Source organism: Anopheles funestus, chromosome 2RL (assembly GCF_943734845.2).
Source record: "Anopheles funestus chromosome 2RL, idAnoFuneDA-416_04, whole genome shotgun sequence".
Lineage (NCBI taxonomy): Eukaryota > Metazoa > Arthropoda > Insecta > Diptera > Culicidae > Anopheles > Anopheles funestus.
In genome coordinates this window covers 69,924,729-69,944,787 of record NC_064598.1, presented here as the reverse complement: position 1 = coordinate 69,944,787, position 20,059 = coordinate 69,924,729, and positions in this window count along the sequence as shown.

The following is a 20,059-nucleotide window of genomic DNA, read 5'->3' as shown; positions in this document are numbered from 1 at the left end:
ACTCCATCGTTTCTCGATTCTTTTCATCGCTTCACTAGGCGTTGCCACCTAAACGATGTAACAGTAACGTTTGCTGATAAAGCTCCATAAAGAAAGGCGTGAACTGTAATGTTGAAAACATGCTTTCTTTACTGGGGTATAAAGTAAGCTCCGCATTTTTTCATAAAAATCCTAAAACTAATTTTTTAGTATGGTTAACAGCTTGCCTTATGGCTTACGAAATAGATTTTATGATCCAAACCTTAAGTGAGCGATAAAGATAGAAGGGTCATTCTAAAACTCTTATTTTCTTCATGTTCAAACTATTGTCAGTCATGCTTAACATTTGACTATAACGTTGCTATAAAAACATTAAACAACTGAAGAATCTGAACTCTATTATTTTGAATAGTCTACATAATTCTCTACATAACTACATAACTACATAACAGACTACATAATTTCGTTAATCTTCCTTCGAAACTTATCCCTAAAATCAACGAATTTCACCAGCGCATGGAACCTCTTATTGCTCTAAATTAAATCGCGATAGACAACGCACATCCAAAATAGGACACGACCAAACAACAAGCTTCATACATACACAAAACATACTCACGAACAGCACATTTGTTAGTGCTCGCAATTAATGCAAATAAATGCATCGGGTGATTGTGACACATGTTTCGATTTGAAAGATAAAAATGAATATGATGTTTCTGGTGGCGTCTTGGTTTGCCAAAAGCATAAAGCTCATAAACAAATAGAGAAACCATTACTGGTGGCGCAGGTACGTGATTGCAACACTGTTTGGAAAGTTATGCGAAGCGGCCCATTAAAAATGAGGTGATTGTGGATGTGAAGGGCCACACCGTACCGGATCGCCACACGTGTCATGTCAGAATTTGTATATCAAATTTATGGGTTTAATTAAAATTCACCATGGTTAACAATGGGTTGTACAAACCCACGCTGTAACCGCCATGCATGAAATTGTATACATGTTTTTCATTTTCATGAATCAGTTGTAGAAGAGGGATGTAATTTTGGGATGTAATTAGAAACAAAAATATTTTAATTTTGGTATAACTTATAAAGATGAATAGTCAATCTTACCTTTAACTTACTTTTCAGATTCTCAACATGAATATTAATCGTTTGAAGGATTTTTTTATAAATGTGACGATTTGATCAACTTTAATTTCTTTAACTTAATTCGATTTAGTTGTCGAAAAAATTAATTACTGAAGGCAAACATTAAATCTTCAAATAACACAGACGACAAAGTAACGAAATCTCACTTTACCATTCCGCTTTAGCTCCAGAACAAAGTTTTCGACCTTGAGAAATTCAAACCAATGTCGTACCAAACCGTTGCTATTCCTGTCATGTGCTCAAAATGTGACCGAAAATGGACCTTTTGTATGTTGAATGGTAATGAAAATTATCTTCTACTATGCTCTTCCAATCCCTGCCATGTGTGGCAATCCAGAACCGAAATTTTGACCAGTGGACCACCATTTATTTGTTGGCAAGAAGCATGTCGACATAGAAATGGGTCAAGTGGCTGCCGGGCATCGAGATGAAGAATGATACAAATCTAAAAAAAACCACAAACACACACATACACAAGTTTATGGTTTTCCCTCGTCATAGATGTATGAGAGAATGCATCTGAAGTCTACGTTAAGAGTTTGATTGAATTTAGTAAGCGAGTCAAAAGGAGTGTTAAATTGTATAAAAATAAACAGTATCAGCTTCACCGAACAGGAAAATTGAGCATGTAACAACTTTTTCTCAATTATGATATTTTGTATTAGTGTATTCAATGTTTTTTTCTGGGGTAAGTGGGATTTTAAATAATATTTTTTTATTTATTTTTTGCAATTTCGCCCTACCAAACATCAGTTAACAAATTATTTTGGTCGAAAAAAAATAAAAGAAATTTAATCATAATTATAGTGGTTTTTTATCTGTTTTATTTTTCTCATTCTCTATCTCTCTTTCCTCCTAGCTTAACGGCCATAGAGATCATGCCGCCCATTTCTGGCATACTGGACTTATTTTACCGTGTAGCAGGATAGTCAGTTCTTGCTACAGGGAGATTTTCTGGACAGGTCCTGTCGTGTGGAACCGGCGTCTTTTATCACATACACCATTTCTCATTCGTTATCTAAATTACGACAATCATAATGCTTCTATTCTGTTCGTTAGTGACAATCGTGTCATTTTTTTTAAATGTTTTTATATTACACATGCCACATAAAACTCCAGTAATACAAACTAATGCTACTAACTAATGCAGACAAACACTTCAAAGTGATTTTAGCATCTGCTAAGTTACTCAGTTACTCAGCAATACTCCAATACAACCAATTTGAGTTAACCTTCCGATGAACGGAAAACTATCGAATGGGTCGATCAGGCAAATACTCTCGCCAAAATTCTTTGGAATAAAACATTTCAATTGATTTTAGCTGGAAAGGTCGTGATCTACCACAAACAATTTCCCGATTTTACTCATACACCCGCAAGATTTTCGAAAGTTTCTCTTCCAGCAAACTTCGTCCGTTTCCTGAAACCTGAAAAACATGCAGTTCGAACGCAGCAATTCCACCCATTGCTTCTAATTGGTTCCCAATTTTCTTCTACCCCGAAGGAGAAACCCAATACTAGAGAAAGACCCCGGGCACCTACCGTATTGCAATTCGGAAAAGTTGTAATTGTTTCCGCCGATATAATTTCAGCAAAATTTGTGACTCAGCATCTTAATGGATGTCTGATTAAACCAGCTACAAGCTTACTGGCGAGCAACACCTTTGCCCGGGTACGTTTGCTTGTTCGTGTTCTAGGTTATCGCAATTAATATAACAACTTCTGATTAAGCATACTAATGATAATAGTGTGCAGCGATTGCCAGCCAACCGGCGGGCCAGGGTGCATTTTAAAGTTTTAATTAATTTTCCCAGTCACATGCTCGTCGGTAGATGTAGTTACTTGCAACACGCTGCGATAATAATCTGTACCGCATGGTTTGAAACACTCCCGACTCGTTTCGATATTTGTTTGCAATCATCGGTGTTTGCTTTCGAAAAATGAATTTTCAACCGGTTAGTTGCATTTGCTGCCTTCAACAGAAGATTACTAACAGAAGATACTTTTCGGGTGTTTCAGTCTTGTATAAGATAAAGCATGCAAGGTAATAATTAAGATTTTTTAGTAAGTTGGCCTGGCCATATTGTTTAATGAAATGGTAAAAAAATCAAAAATTATGTATACCTAACTGAAAACAATCAATTGTGCATCATCAATCATTATTAATTGAGATTGCTGTACATGTAACTATATTAATCATTTTTCAGTATTATTAATTTCGAATTCTTCCTTCTTAGATGGTTAACTTAAATTTAAGATTACACCTCCAGGATGGTTTATCTCTCAAAACGTTCATCAGAGCTTTACGATACTTAATGGTATGTATACATTTTCATTCATATGTTTCCCAAGCAAGTACAGCAGGTATCTCGGCACACCAAACTTCACAGTACTAATGACTTGAGATTATGCGTCATAAATTCTGCCGTCACCGAGCGGCAAACGGGATGCATTTGAGGTTAGGAAGGAAAAATGGCCCAGTTTGCCCAACTTTACCGGTTAACATAAATAAAGCTGGTGAAGAAAATCCTAGCCAGGGTTTATTTGGGTCGAGAAATATTATTCACATCAAACGGCACGAACTTCACGACAGAGGACTTGCAGGATTGAACGGTAGCAAACACTTCCTGAGAACAAACACAGGACTTTACTTTTGGAGCTGCTTATCTGCTTTGAAACTACTTGCCAAGCGTACACACCGTCGTGGGGTAGTTTAATCACCTCTCCGAAATCATGACTGATGCTACGCAAACAGTTTCGTTTTATTAATTTCCTTCAAGTCTGTACGATTTATCCCACCAGAAGCCGTTTCGACATGTTGTTAACATTTTATGTTTATTGCATTGCTTCACGTAGTTTGATTTTGTCAAGCATTCATTTCAAACAATGTTAAATATTTGATTTGCTTTCATGGCCATTAAAAACATTGAAATGATATTTTTATTACTATTTCTTTTTATAAAGTACATATGTTTAGAAACTTGACAACCAACATGAATATAAAAATAATTATATAAAGGTATATTTTTACTAGATTTCGCAAAACAAAAAGTACTACAAATCATCGCAATAGATACAGAATAACCTAAATGGTGAAACAGCTTCAGCGATGTCGTTTTATCGCAAAAAGTTATATCTATACCAGCGACAGAACAAAAATACCCAAACACGAGCTTAAAGGCACTTCCACAACATGACCATGATGGGTAAACGCAAATATTTAAAATTCATTTTTAATTTGTTTTAATTCATTCAAAACGCCAACTTTTCATTCTTCACTGAGGTAATATTTGTGCATACGGCCGTCCTTTGGTAGATAGAAGCGAAGCACAATTTGTTAGCTTTTCGGTGAACGTTTTGTGCTCCTTTTTTTTGGCGCATGAGTTGTACATGAATATTTATTCTCTTTTTTCTCATGTTCTTTTACATCACGCTAGCCACCATCAGTGTAAAGTTGGAACGGTGTTCTAAAATGTTGCCGCAAACGTTTGCATGCTTTATTTTAACAACCAGCAGCTGTTGTTTGCCTTAGCTGATTCAGCAACAAACGGTAACAATCTTTCCAACTTGTGGTAATTGAAAGAGTTGCCACCGCCTTAGGTGTGGTGATGTTATTTTTCCTGCCAAAGAATGGTGTGCTTTTGAAGGATGTACACCAAAAAACCGACGCGGAAGTTAAAGATTGTCACGTAACCAAATCATCGCATCGCATGAAATACAGGCGCAACAAGATTCTGTATATCACCAAATACATCGCTTCAACATGAAAACGATTGTGACTACTCATATTTTCCAGCGGAAGGATGGCTATGCTAATGTCACGAAAAGTGTCACAACTTGCCGAGCGGTTCGGTTGGAAGCCACTTGACGTATAGTTGCCCATAGCGATGGACCCATCTCAACAACCCGAAAGCTTCGCAACATTATGGTTGATAGAGCTAGAATCGGTTTTGCTGGTACCTCGAACCTCGACGGTGCCGGTGAAGAAAGTCACCTAATTAAATGAAACCCACCGCACATTGTGCTCAACTATCTCAGCGCCACTGAGCTTTGACATGTTCACCATTTCCGTCAAAATTAATTAAGTTATACGTGCGCCTAAAGTCGAAACCGCAGCCCTTGTTTAAATTCAATTATGACAGATTGAAAGGCCGGTTTGTTGTGAATGTGTGGTAGCTGTACGATGAAGTAACGCATTCATATAGTTTTGAAGGTAAAAATAAGATGTTATACTCAATACAGCTAACTGATTTACTAGCACAATCAAACGGTACTATTATTAGGTTTTGGGATGTATATACTTTAAACTAGATTAATATAACCACACAAATTTTATAAATCTCTTTTTTTCTGTATGTTAACACGGTTTGAACGCGCTAATAGCATTCATAACGTGATATCACATAATGGACACGCCTGGTGTTTTTACTGTAATTATTCGTGTTAGTCACGAATTAACGAAACATATGTTTTAAATCACAAATAAATGTATTAAAATACTTATTTGCTCTTGAATGAAAGGAACCTCCTAATAATAATTAATTGATTTGATTGCAATAATTATAGTCCAGCCACATAATGGAGACGCCTGGTGTTTTACTATAATTATTCGTGTTATTCACGTTTTATGGAAACTGATGCCCTAAATATAAAAAAATATACCACAATAGTCATTTGTTCTTAAAAGGAACGTATAAATAATGGTTCATTAGTTTTATTTCATCAACTATCTTCTTCATCTTACTTGTGGCATTCAAACCTCAAGAGTAGTGTTGGGTGAATCTGATTCAGATTCATGCATCTGAACGAATCTTTGATCTGAATGAATGACTTTCAATCTCTATTCTGATTCCTCATGAATCCTCATGAAATACTAACCGTTTCGGAACAGCCCGATGTGTTATGTGGTAGCGGCGTCGGTCTAATACAAAAGAATCTTTAATCAAATCCTATCAACACTGTCCCGTTGTACGTTTTTAGGGCATCGAGGCATTTATGGCTTCCAAAAATCAGTCACTTCCCCGATTAGCCCTTTTGAAATTAGTCCACCCCCGGTCAGCCACGAAACATTGATATTTATAAGAAATAATTAATATTTTGGGTCTCGGCTCATGATCTTCACAGAAGATTCAAATGAATGGTTGTTTTCAAAAAATCCAATAAGCACAAAACTATTCAAGAGTTTTTTTTAAATGATTTTATTTAACCGTAGAAGGATAGATAGTAATGCGTACGGGGTTTGGCTAGGATGGGATTTGATACACGTTCACTATTGCTGAATTTTTCTTTAAGTCCGGTTTAAATAAATCAAATTAAAGAACTTTGAGCGAACTGCGGAAATTTATGTACATAAAGTTTACGATTTATATTTTTTTATATGGCATAGAATACAAAAAGTATAGGAGTTTGCAATAAAGTAAATAGAGCAAATGTATAACGAAGATATAAAATATATTTAATAAAAAATCCAACACTCGAAACAATGATTATTAGATAAAGTAATCAATTTTTTTAAACCATTCTTTCATAAGCCATATGACACGTATGACACAATTCAAAAGAGTTCCGTTTTCATTAAAAATTCGTTAAAAATGATGTAAATACATTTCACCTTAAACGCGTATGGCTTGTTGTTTATTAAAGTAAAATTTATTAGATTGTTAAGCAAATTGAATTACACAGTACAATGGCAAAAAGTCTCCAGAGACAGACAAAGGATATCGTAAACTTTTGTCATAACACTATCGGCACGAACAAAGCAATACTCATAAACTTCTAGAATGTCACCATCGGATCACTGAGGAAGCGTAGCATCAGCTCAGAATATCATATACTCCCTTATTTTACAACCCTTTGATACACCGTTTTCACGATCGTTTGTTCCACCTGTCTCACGCATTGTGGCCAATATTGTTTGAGCAATTTGCATAAAACTCAAGGGCAAACATTTTATCCCTTTTGCCTACCAAAGTTTTCTACCGTTTTCTCGAATTTGACAGTGGAATAGAAATGCCCAGTAACAATGTCAAAGAATGCTCTAGGAGGCAAAACCGAATCGGTCGGTAATCAATTCAAATTTTATCCTATAGATGATACGTATCTAGAAATGTCAATCATATCAGCATTTTATATTCGTTATAGTTTATATTTAAAATGTGTAAGAAATTAGTTTGAAATTTTTGTGAGGAAATACAGTTTAGACAAAGCGCAAAGAGGAATATCAATTTTTGGAGTGACTTTATTATGCTAAATGCAGCTCTTTTACATTTTTTATTATTCTCATTTTAACAAGCAAAAAAGTCTATCTGATACCGTAAAAGTATGATTGGGGAAAGCAAACATTATTTTGCTGTCCATTTTGAAGCATGTGGCTGTCAAATATTGGTTATGAACTCAGAATCTTTTCACTTTTTCTGAATGAATATGATTTTGACAGAAGGAACACAATACGAGTCGTAATGAATGCAACAGATAATGTTGTAATGTAATGAGAACAGATAATGTTCTCTTGAAATTTATCATGAGTAATTACATATTTTTTTGGTCTCGCTTTTAACATGTCAGTGAAAAGTTTTCAATACCCAGACAAGTATTAATTACGATATATGTTATATGAAAATGCATATCTAAAGAGAATTGCCAACAGTTCAATCAGATATTACGTATCAAAAATGGTACGTTCAGAATTGCATGTCAATCAAGTGTTTAATTGAATCACTAAATAACATTAAAGTGATGAATAAAAAGAAAAATATTTTTACAAAATCAACAATTTCTTTCGTATTTGAATCAAAATAATAATGTTTTTGTGAACAAAAACGTTTAAATGTTTTACACAAACGTTTAGTCTAAATATCCTTTCTACATTTGCTAACAAAGTCCTTCATGTCACTTTTGTTGTGGAAAGCAACAGAAAGCTTTAAGTACAATTCAAAACCCACATAATGATCATTACATTCCCATCGCATAATTTGTCGTTCTTTTGTTCTTTTCCATGAAAATCGTAAGAGATTTCATTACTTTCACTGGTCCCACATGTAGGTTGTTACATTTGCGATAGAAACCCGATACCTAGAAGTAATTTTAATTACATTACCCTGGGTAAACATCGTCTGTGACCGGATACGGTGACGTTTATCGTTCGTTAGCACCAGCCACCACCGGCAGACACAAAACAAAGCGTAAACCGCTAATGAGAACCGAAGATCTTGATTCGTTTTTGCCGCCCATCGATTAGGATCGATTTCCATCGTTTCCCTCGAATTACCTAACCTCGTGGCCACGTGCATATCAAGCGTCTAATTCTATTAAGATTTCCCTTACCATCGATACAGTGTAGGTGTGTCTGTTACGACTAGAAATATGTTTTCCATGAATTATATCCGATAGTACCTCGAGTATTTTCGTAATGGACGATGAATTTGTCCACAGACGTTTGAAGAAATGAGTCCAATTTTCTGAGAGATTTGGTATTTATACAACACTACATGTAAAAGTCTTTCAGACGGTAAAGCTTATAAGGTCATTTCTATACCCATAAAAGATAACAAAATATTTTTGTTTTCTAATGAATTTTGTTACACATTTTGTAACGCTTAAGGTGCGTTTCAGTTCCACACCTCCTTTCAAAGGCTATATTCTACGTCCAACGGTGCTGGTGCTCAATACCAAATACCCTTATGAAGAACACCGTTACTAATACGAATAAAACCATGCTGGAATGATTCCATCTCGAGAGTGCCCTAGTACGGAAGCATATCGAAAAATGAATTGAAGCATACTTCATTCCATAATTTGCTGAAAACTCTTCTCCCGAAAACTTCTACCAATACGGGGAAACTCTTACGCCAGCTGGCATTTCAGGCCGATTGTCTTCATTTTATTTCTGACTTTATGGCAGTTTCGAATTTTATGTTACCGACTCACTCGTTTTCAATGGACAAATGAGTGTCTTTAGTCGAAACGTGAAACCCCTTGCCAGCGAGAAACTTCCTCTGTGTGGCGTTATTTCGGAAAAAGGCATAACTTTTATTACCATCGCAAATGGTGTGAGCTCCCACGGGAGGAACGGCTAATGGGGGAAGAGCTTAGTGGAGTGAAAAGTATAATGAAATCCTGCTATCCGGCAAACGATGTGCACGGCCGGCTGGCACAAAACCCCATCTGTAGTTACTAGTAGCTGGTGCAGAAACCTAGACTGTTTGATACAGCTTGCAGCAGACGTTCGGCACAATGCCTTTCCATCGTACTGTCTGATCATCATCAACCGGGACCTGACCGTTAGAGGTAATCGCATGCTTCACGGATGATTGGTTTTATGACTTTCGGTGCAGGCTGACCCGTGAACAGAGGGCCTTCGGTTTCATATGGAGTTGGTGCAGTCAATCTTCACGGTCATAGCTTAAATTATCGCCAAGAGTCGGAAAATGCAACGCATCGTCTGTCAACTGCTTTCAGCTGCATTGAATCGTTTGCTAACGATGCTGAAGGAGGCGCCTCTGAAGGATCTCGATAGTAACGTTCATTTCACTTCAGTTCATTGTCGACGAGAATTGCGAAGACAATTAAACCCGGTGTGTGGCATGTGTGTTGTACGTTAAATCAACTTTTAACTGTTGAAGCGGAATTTATTTGAAGCCACAATATGACTTACATGCATATATCATCCACATGCTGAAATAAACGGTATTTATTTAGACAGTTTATGTAGTTTTACAATTTCAATTTAAAAACTCATAAAGCAAAGTTTAATTTAAAAAGTCACAAAGCAAAACAATTTACTGCAGCTCAAATAAATTTGATTTGTTTAAGTATAATTGAGCATCCCTTTAACTTCTAAATGCATACCATAAAACAATGTGAACGAAATATCAGTGAGGCAACAGAACCAATTTAAACAGTTATTGTTTTGTGGTATTATGGAAAACAATCTTCTTATTATAGTTCGCAGAATGCTTTACAACTCCAACCCTTTGTACCATTCCTCATTATTTATAGTTTCTGAACAATACTTCAAACACCATTTTCAATGAATCGTGGAAACAATAGAGCAAACTACTGTTCTTTCAACCTCCCTTCCCCGGCAAAGCATCATCAGAGACAATCAAAACGGCATCATTTCAAAACTTCGAAAAACATTATTAATTAAGCTAAAAGCACTATCCCTTTCTAGTGACCTTTCTACGCCCCAAAACGGTACGAAATTCATTTGATTTATACCACTTGAAATCACTATTGCAAATCCTTCACCCGACCAATCGTTTGCGAACGTCAAAAGCTCAAACGGGAAGGCAATTTACCGTCAATGGATCCTCGCGCCAAAGCGTCGCACAGAGCCAAATGTGCGTAGTGTTAGTTGTGCTCGGTGGTTCGTCGTAAATTATGCTGCGAGCATTTCGAAGCGGCACTCCGGGGTCCTTGGTAGACGATCATAAATCAAACCATATTAAACTAATTTCTTGCGGTACGATCTCAAACCATACACACTTCGACGCTTGTTCTTTGGTGGCAGTTACGAAAGGCAATATTATTGCCGCAGTGTGATTGCAATCGTGAGAATGAAACCGGTGCCAATTCGGTAGTTAAAACTCGCATTTAACACGAACCTTATCGTCTGATGACGTCTAATAGAAGTCATGGTAATAGAATTGGAAAGTGAAGACATTAAACGTCATATGCTTTATGTATCTTAAAGTTAGGATAATGTGAGTTTCGAATAATGCTTTTTCCAGTTCTATTGAAATACACCCGAAAAATTTAATCACAACGTATATTGATTCCATATTTCCTGATGCGTACAACCTAAAAAAAATATTGATTTTATCTTGTTTTTTTCTATGTGCAAACCCGTAATGCCATACAAACCTAATTCATGGTAGTAATCAAATCTATTGAAGCGAGTTTGTGAAAATTACAAACATTATGGTCTTTTGCCCAAACAAACAAATATGTAGGCGTGTGCGGGACAGAGGATTTCATCAAGTTTCGTCTTCCAAGAAGTCACATTTGCCCGAAGCTACCCTGCTTCATGACATACATACAGGTTGCCTACGAGCAAAGTCGAATAAAGACCGCAATGAATGTTCAAAGAACACACGATCCCTTTATAACAAGATGCATGCAACTGCCACTTTAATGCTTGGGAACATTTAATACTTTAAAATATTCGGAGCACTGCATGATTTTAAACGTTACAGGTAAAAAGAGGAAAAAAACAATTTCATTTTAATTAGCAATATAAACCAAAATGTTCTGCTTCCGGAAACCTGTAAGAAATATCTTATGAGGTTTAAATCAAAACGATAGTTCTTTATTGCCTCACAAAGACCTATTCTAAAATCATATTAGAAAATCATTATCGCCTATAATTTGACGACCATCTTACTTTCACATATCAATCAATTTTAGAACACAAAATTTCGATTATCTCCCATCAAGATACTCAGCACGGATTACGATAAATTTCCAATCACGAACACGTTTCTCTCGCTTCAAATGACGAAGGTGAGAAAAAGATTCCCCCATTTCCGAGGCCGGTATGAATCAGAACATGCCGTAGTATAGATTTTTCATCTCCGTACCATCTCCGTACGGTGACTGGCTTCACGAAAACTACCACTAGAATAGAAAAGGATCAATTTGTCAACCGGTAGCTCTGACGGTTGGTTACGTTTTTAAGGGTCGAATAAAATGCAGTAAAGGATTGGTTGCTGCTCAATTTTCCGAGGCCATTCTAACAGAAATGGATTCAGCTCGTTTCCTCTTAGCGGCTGACTGCTCCGGCTGTGCGAAACGTACACTGTGAACAGAAGGATAAACTTTCAAAGGAAATGCTTCTGTTCTGTGCCCAAGGATCATAATCCTCGAAAAAAGGTCCGGAAATGTTCCGTCCCGTACACAAAATTCCTTCTGACACGAAGGTGAGAGATGTAATTTGGTGAACACAACACGACAAACGCTCCGAACAATTCTTAGTAAAGGAAATACGGACGAGCTTTCCATGCTGATGACTATTCAAGTGAAATACTGTATAAAATCAGTTAAGGACAAATGTGATGGTATTGCATGTGTTAAGCATAATTTGTAGAAACGATTCTAACGTATAGTAATTTACTGCCTATTACAATCCTGCTGTTGAATTGTTTTTCATTCTTCATATTATTTTTTTTATTATTACGTCGAAATATAACACCATGATGTGCCATAATATGGTTTGTTCTATGCGTCCAGTCGCTCATAATAGATATTTCCACATAGTACACATGGAACGCTCCTACGAGATTGGTTTTGTAAAAATGTTCATCCCTCACACGAACATGATATTAAAATTTAATAATAAATTACGCTCCAAAAACTGTTGCTTTTCCTTGCTGCTGCATTTTTTTTTTTTTTTGCAGAATATTTAAGCAGTGAAAAGTTAACAGCTGGAAACTACAAGGTAAACTGCTGCTGCAGGGAACTACGAGTGAAAATTGTCAGTAAAACATGGAAATTTCAAAGTCATGATTTGCCTCTACGTGCTGGTTGATACTTTCTGCACCAGGGTTTGATAAATGCATGATAAATGAAACATAAGCGTGCTCATGGTAGTGATGGCAGTACAAAACGAAGCTACAACATGGTTGCTTCAAGGCATCGGAAAGTATGAGAGTATTAGTTTATATCATGCAGCAAGTTTCTAAATTGTTTCCTGTTCATTAACGATCCAGTCTGAACCAGTGCCACTAAAAGGCAATGTATTTCCAGGCAAATATCGACAATCCATCATCGCCAAGTGTTGAATAGATGCGAAGGATGAAAGCAAATTGACAGCATATGAAAAATAGGAGTGAAATAGAACATTAGAAAATCGATATTAAATAAATAAATAAAGATGATTGGACAATAAACACCTCTGTGGCGCCGTTCTAACCGAGCAAAAAAAAAACTCTACCAGTGACTTAAATAAATCAAGTTTTAAAGAAATACATTATGATGTGAGGAAGTTACTCCTCTTAAATAACAACAGTTGGCATAAACATTTCTAAATAATGTACTTCAGCAGTACATTTTATGAATTATTTCTCAATAAACTTTAGTTCCACTTGGTTTAAAAAGGTTTAATCTTAGGTGGTTTTTTGTAAGGTTTGAAGAAACAACAATTTCTTTAATTATATGTACATTTTGTAACTTATTCGTCAAATTTCACTATTTCGTAGAAGCACACAAAAACAGGCCATTTGAAATATCACTAGCTTACTGCATTTTGGCAGCGGAATTCAAAGGATTGAATGAATTATTTCCATTTCAAACAGAACGACTCAATTGCACAAACATATACATTCCATGCAAAAACGTGCCTCGGACAAGCGTCAGGAAAAGGATGTAACAGCGACATACTTTGGGGCTCGTAGGAACGAAACATCTGTCGTAAAACGAGTGAATGTTGAGATACAACAGTTCGGTCATTTAGCTTTGACGAAAGAACAAAGTTCCCAAGCATTATGTATCCCAGCTGGGTGACAGATGTGTTGCCATGTATTTCAGTATTTTACAGTGTCCTTCGTCTTTTTTAAAACCTTCCATGCTTAGTCCTCAAAGGAATAAGTAGATTTTTTGAAGGCTGGAAAAAAGTCATACCTTTTAATTTATTTTATGGTGATCATTATCTCATGATTTAACAAAACATTCCATTTTCATCCATCACCATAAACACATCTGCACACATTGTTCTGGCTTCGCCGTCCTTCTCAAGCATGACACAACATCCAAATATTAAGCCCCAAAGCTTAATGTGCTCGTGCTTGGTCACGTTTCGCACCTTGCACAAATTGTTTCGTGATTGATGCGGCACTGTGCAAGTCTGCCGATGTGGTGTTCAACAGCTTGCGACACTTGATGACGCGAGATTAAGTACAGTACTTGACACACATACACAGACATACGCACACTGAGAAGATGATGCTCGAGCCTGGAAGGAGTTTCCTGCCACCACAGCAGCGTCGTCTTCGAAAGCACTTTAGCAATGGTTGTCAATCGAGCAATGCATTCAATAGGTCTTCATCGAACGATAACCAATAAATAGCTGCTTGAACGTGCCGGAACAACACGTTGCGTAAGTGGTGACGGTAGATGTAACCGGATATCTTCAACTAGAACCAGAAGTCAGGTTAGTTTCGTATGCGAAAATGTTTCGAGCTTTCTGTTTTCTTCATTAAAGTAGCATTGTTCCAATGGTTCCAAGAACATTAGATCCACATCCACAACTTTAAGACATGCCTCGACTTGCTCCAACACCAATTATAATATCCGCCTACGATCGTTTTATGTTTATCTGGGAAGGATTACGTATTGTACAGTTCTTCACAGGTGTTAATTAATCATCTTGTTGAATCCCTTCTTTTGTTTCCCTCGCCCCTTTTGCTTGGTTACCGAGCCTGGTCAATGGTCTGTTCTCGATTAAATAGACAAAAGTTTCGCTTTCTTTGACTGCTCTTTCAATTAGTCCGGGCAATTCCTTTGGGTAATGCTTAAAATGGAGGCGCCCAGTTGTTTTTGCCCCGGACAAGCATCGAAGCAGATTGTGCACGAGTTTTGTTTGCCGATGACATAACTTTCAATTATGTCTCTATTCCCAAAGGCAGGAAACAACGGAAAGCTATTCGATTCATCCATTCCTGGTGCTGAGAAAATTATATTTTACTTAAGCTTACTTTTTGAGAAAATCGGAGTTTAATGAGCAGAGAAAAGAACATTTTTGAAGCAAAATATCTGACACAACATGCTTAGAGATTCACCTAATATCTTACTACTTTTGTTTTAAAGAATTTAATCAACAATAAAATTAACTGAAAACTATGATATGGACGAAACTAGGCTTTATTTTAGAGTTTTCAAAGGTTTCAAATATCAATAACATCGCCATTTCCAAGCCTCAAACTAAGATAAATATGAAAACTACTTTTCACTACCATAAAACTAAACCCACATATTCTTAAAGTGCGTCGTAAGGTAGCAATTATCTTCTCACTATTTCTCGTTCACCAGTGGTCGTTCAAGATTGTCTCAGTTTAGGTAAATTTATTGAACCTGATAAAGGAAATCATTTTCACAGATCTAAAGCAACCATTAGAAATTCTGCCGCCAGCTTCGAACAGCAACAGACTAGAGTGAATGGCAGATCCATCTTGATATCAGTTATCGCTCGTAAACATTCCGAAGCCAACCAGAAGGTCTGTTTTTACAGCTGCCAATTTTCTCAACCCTTATTCGTGCAGCATGTGTATTTCAATGTTAAGAGTTAAACTCAAACCATGACCTCTTGAACGGTGATATAAATGGGAATAATTAAATAACAGCAAGCAAACCATTTATTGCAGAAAGCTAATTTGCAGCGTGTCATCAATAACGGAACATTCCACCAGAAGCTTTGTGAAGGATCGACATTTTTTGTATGTTATTTTTTGCTATTGAAGTATGTAAAGTAGCTCCAGTGTATCCTATTGGACTTCGCAATTATTTGAGAATTATTCACTTTTTTATGAAACTTATATTACTGAAAAAGGACATATCAAACGCTTGGTACCATTTTTTACTCATTGTGTTTTCATATTACACTGTTTGGTAATTCATATTGAGTTTCTGGAGATATTTACCTCTTTTAAAAGTAACAACGCTTCTTGTGTGTATATGTCTACCGTCTGTTATTTACGTTGCACGGAGCCTTTGTTTGGGCGAGTGAATTAATTAAAACTCTTGATGCAGTGCAACTGGTGCCACATGAACTTTGCCGGTAGGGTTTCATAAAAATCTAGGATAATAAGTACGAGCACAGTGACTTTATCCTTCGCACTGCCAACAATGCAATATCGACCAACAACTGTTTCTAGGGAAACATTAACTTTTCTACAGCACTTTGCATGTAATTGAACCGAACAAGAACAAAGTGAAATAAGCTATGCCACGGGTGTATGAAAATACTGTACAATACAAAAGTAATAACGACCACAGTCCTGAATGACAAAAAAGTGTTAAAGAAAATTATTACTCCAGAATATATTTTTTCGTTTTTCCGAGACTTGCACCAATCCATCATTCTGAAAGCTATTCAATATTTTTGGAAATGATACCAAAGTTAAAGGTCGATAACATTATAATACATTTGCAAAGAAATGTTCTTTTGTATGTGAAATGTTCTAGCAATACTAGAGCTATTGAAATTAAGCAGCACAGTGCGTTATCACATTTATTTTCCACAGTCTATGCAGTTATCCTTTGATGTCGAATAATATACAACAAATTTTATTCACATTCACGTTTGGAAAAATCCCACCACACAAAACACATTTTCACCTTCAATGACTTCTGGTGTGCGTGGGGCAATGTGATAATTTTTTCGGCTAACGAATAACAAATCAACAAGGCCAAAGACTTTCTTTCAGGAAAACCAAACACTACTGTCAAACATCACACTCGAACGGAACGTTCGAAAATGCTGTACGGAAATCTATTTCTTTTGGCACAAATACAAGAAAAAAAAAACCTACGACCTTATTGACGAGAAACGAAATGCAGCAGAAAAGAAAATAATTTTCCTTTCATGCCTTTGCTTTGCTGCCTATCTTTACCGGTTTGATGTGAACTGATTGATTTATCCCTTTTCGAAGCATACTGCCGTGCTGTGTTGTGAAGTGCGAATGGTTTTGACACTGCATACAATTCCGGTGAAGCATGATACGGATTGTGCACGGTACCGAATGCATTCTCACATCAGCCTGAAGCCACTGCCATGCCAACAGCGCGTTGAAAGCAACATACCTGTGCCATATTGGTTGATCGACTTCATCTTCCATTCGCATATGCTCTGCTGTGTACGGTCTGACGCCGATTTTGTCTGTCGTGCTTGAATCTGTTCTGGTTGTGAGGAGCATTGCAAGGGAGGGATGAAAAGGATGCTGGTGCATCGGTAGTGTATCATCACACTAGCAGCATCGATTACTTGGCCCAACGACTATCCTAACCCTCGTGTTTGCAAGCAATAAGAGTTTATCGGCAAGTTTACTTACCACACGGAAAGAAAATGAACGAATCAGGTCTTTCAATATGTTTCAGTGCTCAGTGTATATCGATCGTTGAGCAAAGTCAAGTTGTTTATATGGATGAAATTGTTACGTTTGGATTCTTTTTTACCAATGCTAAACAATCAAACAAGTCAAAACAAACAGTAACGTATCGTAACATATTTTTTCAAGTTAATATTGAAAATTACTATAATAAATTAAAAAGGCCATTTTTATTACTTGAAAATTTTCTCCCGAATTTTAGATATTTCTCATTCGATACTGTTAAGTTATGGTAAAAAATAAACTACAATCTGATGCGATTACAATCCCATGAGCGGATTACAGTTTGTGATTATTTTGCTAAAGCTCACCTGGGAAATGATGAACATAATGAGAAAACTTTTACACCAGCTGTTGCAACCGTGTTCCCAGCTTGTTTGTTTTTTTTCTTTCCAAATATTGGATTCATACAATCGTTTAAACAAAATCGTTACACATGTTAACGTTGTGATTTTAACATTCGTATGATAGTACTCAAAGAACCTCAGCAAACCCTAAAGCTGTATAAATTTATTTCTGTTTCATATCTTAAAATCGACTTGAAGAAAACATTCCATTTTAACGAAACCATACATACCTACTGCAGTAAAATGATTTATAAGGGGAGAAAATGAATCATGAATACTTCTCCACCTTGTTATTCGATTCGGATTGTGATTCGGAAGCGATCCTAGTTGATTGGAAGTTGGGATTCTCGCATTAGTTTCTGTGTCAGATTGCTGTGATAAGTTGCTCTCTAAGGACATATTAAACTATCGGTTAGAAGTATAATTTTCTACAACCGATCTTGACAAAATCGATTGAACATGTACGAAACTACTCCGAGCAAGCTCCTTTGTGGTTAGATTCAAAAACATCTTGCTGTGGCAAGATTATATTGTGATATAATTCAAAAATAATTGAGAGAATCTTTTTATTAACAAGATATCAATAAGTTGAATTTAATATTAAAAATTAAACTCAAGTAATATTCAAACTTTTTTGGGTTGCAAAACAATTCAAAATATGGTAAAATTTGTATTTCTTGTTATTCATTCCGAAATAGCTCAAATAGGTATAGAATTTGCAACATTACAGACATTTATCATACACCTCCCTTTCTACCATTTCTTATCAACAGCTACCAACAACACACATCTTATCATCCACCAGAACCTCCTCCTATTCGGATCAATAAATTCCTCGAAAAATAGGCATCTTTAGATTTCAATTGCCCCACATACAAAAACCGCTTCAGCTACCAAAAGACAACACCATAACGAAGGTGTAAGCTAACCTTCCTGTCGTACCATCTTATCACAAAACTTATCGGCAAACCATTTCCCAATGATCAAACGGTGAAGCAGAATTTTGCCATTCCTAAAATGCCTTCCTTTGCCAATGACATTATCTTGAACGCACGAGGATGCCTCGGCAGTTGTTTCCGAGCAGACGAACAAAGAAAATTGGGGTCAAGAAGTTCGAACAGGTCGACCCACCACGGACCAATCTTCAAAAGTAACCCGGAAAAAAGTGCGAGATCCTTTTCTGCAGACCGCAAAGACAGGCAAACAACATTCCACCGACACGAAACCGACCGGGATTTGCAACCATTTCGCGAAGTGGATGATATCAGACTGTGTAAACAACATGCCTGTGCGTTCCGGCACCAAAACACCCTCCCTCTGGGTCGGGTACAGTCACAGTAATGAAGGGATGCCATTATGGTGGAAATGTTTGCCCAATAAACCAGCTGAGGGTCGGGTATCGATTGCGCTCCGATCGAATTACATTTGGTCTGTTAATAAATAATTGAAAATTATGTCCCAGACAAACAACTTTCTCCGTGCGGTTTGCACAGCGTCCTTTTGTGTTTCACACAGATTTTCTTTTCCCATGCAAATGGTGAGGAATTTTTATCAACCGTTTTCGTGCAAGCCGGAGCAAAAGTTTTACGATGAAGTTGAAGTGAAAATACTTTATTTACATTTCTCATTCAAGCAACAGGTATTCATGAAAGTTGGCCAAAGTTTTAGAGCCAACGACAGTTTGAATAAAGACAATAGATTCTGGCTTTTTAGTTACATCACTTTTTATAATGATGAGTATTAAAGATTGTACAGATGCTTTTAATGGTATAGCCATTAAGTTGTCACTTTGATTTAATTAATATAACATTTATTGGGTTTTTCTTTCTTGAAAACTCTCTCAAACGGGAGTCACAAAGCAAACAAAAGCTCCCAAATTTCCATCGTTTGAAGAACAATTCGAATACAACTCGATTGTGCTAAGAGCGAGAACATTTCAGTAAAAAGGGTATTTGCTGTAAGGTACAATTAAAGACACTTTCTTCACAAGCATGGCGGCGTGCTTCCAATCTGTACTGCAGCATGCCACTAATTTAATCTTGAAATCTCGTGCTACCGAGTTTTGAAAATAATTAAATTAGAGTTTGTAATTTTCCAACGACAGACAGCACAGTTGTCATGTTTCCTGCTAGGAGTTGCGCGACGTTCCATTCCTCCGGACGGTTGCGGCGCGTCATTCGGTAAGCCATAATTATGTTTTGATTAGAAAGCTAATCATCTTTACGCTAATGCTTTAAAGAAAAATATCCATTGGAGAGAGGGCTTTATTAAATTTTTCACAATTTTTTTTATTAATTGGGTGATTTTTTGACTTTTTGAAGTAAGTAGCTAAGTTTTGAACTAATATGAATTTCAACAACATTTTATTTCGCTTAAAGACCGTCATTTTATTTCTGTTTGTTGCCATAGCTTTAAACAGTTAAGCTACACATAAAAAGAACAAATTCAATAAGATCATCCATCTGCACCTTAAAATGG